The sequence below is a fragment of the Neophocaena asiaeorientalis genome, unplaced genomic scaffold (assembly GCF_003031525.2).
Source record: "Neophocaena asiaeorientalis asiaeorientalis breed wild unplaced genomic scaffold, Neophocaena_asiaeorientalis_V1.1 scaffold155, whole genome shotgun sequence".
NCBI classification, from domain to species: domain Eukaryota; kingdom Metazoa; phylum Chordata; class Mammalia; order Artiodactyla; family Phocoenidae; genus Neophocaena; species Neophocaena asiaeorientalis.
In genome coordinates, this window is record NW_020173040.1 from 2,164,588 (window position 1) to 2,168,713 (window position 4,126).

At 39.3% G+C, this 4,126-nt stretch overlaps 1 pseudogene; it reads left to right on the top strand.

Annotated features, from left to right (window-relative positions):
- Positions 1-230: 230 nt before the first annotated feature.
- On the top strand, positions 231-1,787 carry LOC112398276 (eIF-2-alpha kinase GCN2 pseudogene; annotated as a pseudogene).
- The last annotated feature ends 2,339 nt before the right edge of the window (positions 1,788-4,126 follow it).

A 4,126-nucleotide genomic window follows, 5' to 3' on the forward strand; every position in this document is an offset into this window, starting at 1 on the left:
AACTGTTGTGAGATTAATATCCAAAATATACAAGGAACTCATACAACTTAATAGCAAAAAACCTACAAACAACCCAATTAAAATATGGGCAAAAGATTGGAATAGAGTTTTTCCAGAGAAGACATACGAATGGCTAACAGGCACATAAAACGGGGCTTAACATCACTAATCATCAGAGAAATGTAAATCAAAACTGCACTATTACCTCACACCACTTAGGAGGACTATTAATGAAAAGGCAAGTGATAATACATGTTGGCAAGGATGTGGAGAAAAGGGAATCTGCTGTCCTCAACCTGGAAGAACCTGTTACAATAAGCTCTTGTGACCTCCTTGTTGTAAGTGCTGGCCAGATATCCATGACCAGGGCCATCAACCGAGCCCAGAAACTCTGGTCAGTGAGAATCACAGCAGAAATCATGTATGACTTGTCACAGTCCCAAGAGGAATTACAGGAGTACTGCAGACATGATGAACTCACCTATGTGACCCTTGTCTCAGATAAAGAAGGAAGCCATGTCAAGGTTAAATCTTTTGAGAAGGAATAGCTAACAGAGAAATGAGTGCTGGAGTCCAATCTCGTGGTCCATGTTGGGCAGAAACTGAGGACTAAAGTCAGTGATGAAAGTGTTACCAAACTTAGATTTGGCTGCTTGTTGCTTGAAAGCCAATACTGAAGAGACAAGTATTGGTAGAAAGGAAAGGTTGCTTTATTTAGGAGGCCAGCAATCCTGGGAAGAAGGTGGACTCATGTCCCAAAGAACCAACTCCCAACTGCCAATCAAGGGGCATGAGATTTTAAAGGGAAGTTTCAGGAGTTATAAGTGGAGGGAGTGGGCTACATGTAGAACAGCACAGTCAACTCTGACAATCAACTTGAATTTGGTCATGTGGTGGTCTGATCAGTGTCATCTTGATTGTTTTAAGTACAGTTAATCTTCAGTTCCAGGGTCTGTTTGTTCCCATTTCCTTGAGGCCAGTTCTTGGAATTGTGTAAGATGGAGCAGTTTATGTCATGGCTACAGTCTGGTCATCATGCAGTTAACTTCTTCCACCTAGTTGGGGTTTCTGTATCTGCAAAACAGCTCAAAGTACATGGCTCAGAATATTATCTATAGCCCTTGAGGAGGAACTAGAGGTCCTTGACTTTGTTTAATGACTGAACTTTTATTATTTTATCCTATTTGGCTGCTTTTCTTTGCTTCTGCATTTTTCTCACTTCTCTGATTAAATTAATTCTTTGGCTAAAGTTTTTCTACAGACAAGAGGCAAGTGGAGGACACGGGGAGCAGGTGTCACAGGAAGGCCCCTTGAGTCCTGCTCGATTACAAAAGGACTATCAGAGAAATTTCTGAAAATCTTGCCGTACAAAACCTGAAGGGGTCATTTTCAAATGCTTCAGGTTTGTTGAAACCCATGAAGCAACATTTGTTCATATTGTGAGTGTGATAGTCCCAGAGAAGCTGTCAGCCAACACTAGGGGATGGTATGAAACTCAGATAAAAACACTTCATACCTGCCTTGCCAACTTACATCAGAAAAGCAGTGAAATTGAAATTTTGGCTGTGGATCTACCCAAAGAAACAATCTTACAGTTTTTATCATTAGAGTGGGATGCTGATGAACAGGCATTTAACACAACTGTGAAGTAGCTGCTGTCATGCTTGTCAAAATAAAGATACCTCAAATTAGTCTGTGATGAAATTTATAACATCAAAGTAGAAAAAAAGGTGTCTGTGCTATTCCTGTATAGCTACAGCAATGAATACTACAGAAACTTATTTTAATTCTCAAGAATGATGATTACACTATGCAAAAAGACAGGAGCTTATACTATATAGTGTTGTACATTCATTGTAATTTAAAATTAACTTTACATTCTAAGAAGCTGTCCTACAAAGTAAGTTGTAAGTTTTTCCTGTGTAATATATTATAAATTTATCTTTCTGAACACAATAAATGCTTTCATATTTTAAAAAGGGAACTCTTATGCACACATGATGGGAATGTAAACTGGTACAGCCACAGTGGAAAACAGTTTTTGAGGTTCCTCAAAAAATTAAAATAGAACTACCATATGATCTAGCAATCCCACGTCTGAGTATATATCTGAAGGAAACAAAACCATTATCTCAAAGAGATAGCTGTACTCCCATGTTCATTGCAGCATTATTCACAATAACCAAGGTATGAAAACAACCTATGTGTCTGTCAGTGGAAGAATAATCAAGAAATTATTAGATACACTTACAGACACACACACACACACACACACATACACACAGGAATATTACTCAGCCTTAAAATAAAAAGGAAATCCTGTCATTTTTGACAATGTGGATAACCTGGAAGGCATTATGCTAAATGAAATAAGCCAGACAAAGACAAACACTGTATGGTATTGAAATGGAGCAGGACCCTATAGTATATGCCCCCCATGTCCTCAGCCTGCCTTTTGTCTGTGGAAAAACTTTAGCCAAAGAATAAGTTTAATCAGAGAAGTGAGAAAATGCAGAAACAAAGGACAAGAGTCAAAGGAGACCAAATAATAATAGTTTAGTCATTAAGCATAGTCAAGGACCTTTTAGTTCCTTCTCAAGGGCTATAGATAATATTCTGAGCTATATCCTGTGAGCTGTCTTATAGATACTGAAACCCACACCAGGTGAAGTTAACTTCATGATGACCAGACTGTAGCCATGACATAAGCTGCCACAATTCCGAGAATTGGCCTCAAGGAATGGAAACAAACCTACCCTGGAGATAAAGATTAATTGTACTTAAAACAATCAAGATGACGCTGATCAGACCACCGATGATCAATTTCAAGATGACTGTCAGAGCTGACTGTGCTATTTCTGCATGTAGCCCCCTCCCTCTGTCTATAAAAGCTCTTCTCCCTGATTTTCAGTGGGGGTGAGTTGGCCTATGGACAGGCATCCGCCCTCCCCCACACTTGCTGGCATCCAAAATAAAGCAAACTTTCCTTTCCACCAAACTTGCCTCTTTATTGGCTTTTAATATTTATTTATTTTATTTATTTTTGGCTGCGTTGGGTCTTAGTCGCGGCACGCGGGATCTCCACTGCGGTGCACAGGCTTCTCTCTCTCTAGTTGTGGTGCGCGGGCTTAGTTGCCCCACGGCATGTGGGATCTTAGTTCCCCGACCAGGGATCGAACCTGCATCCCCTGCATTGGAAGGCAGATTCTTTACCACTGGGCCACCAGGGAAGTCCCTTTATTGGCTTTTGAGTGGTCAGCAGCCAGACCCCACTTTCGGTTACAGTATCACTTAGATGGGGAATCTAAAAAAAAGTTGAACACGTAGAAACAGAGTAGAAAAGTGGTTTCCAGGGACTGCAGATGGGGGAAATAAGAGGTTGGTAAAAAGGAAAAAGTCAGTTATGAGATGAATAAGGACTGAGGATCTAATGTATAACACGGTGACTATGAGTTGATAACGCTGTTTTGTATGACTGAAATTTGCTAAGAGAGTAAAACTTACATGTTCTCACCACAAAAAGAAAAAAGGCAAATATGTTAGGTGATGGATATGTTAATTAACTTGACTGGGGGGAGGGGAATCCTTTCACAACGTAGATGTATATCAACCCATCATGTTGCACACTTTAATTATCTTACAATTTTATTTGTCATTTATACCTCAATAAAGCAGAAGAAATAAGTACCCATGTGCACTCCTAAGTTTTCCCTTAGGTTTCCTTGTGAGAATCACGAAATTATTTAGTTACCTCTTAACTGTGCTTTTCTTCCTTCTAAATTAGGAGTCTTTAAATAAATTTGTCAGAAAGATTGTTTAAATAAATCTTGTTCTATACAAAATTAGCTTTAAGGAGTTGACAGGATTGATTCAGGGGACAGACAATTCTGATAAGAATTGGATGTTAGATTACAGACAGGGTCCAGGGGTGCTAAGAAGTGGTCAGAAACAGGGGAACAAAGTAGCAAACAAAGAAAGCCCTCAGACCAGGGTAGGTAGTATGCTAGGGCATTTGTGCTTTTTTCGTTCCAAAGGGAACTTCTGAGAACAAAATATGCAGGCTTGTAATTCTTATTGTTTTCCTAATGATACAAACTCTTTATTTTATTTTTCTTTAACAAGTCAC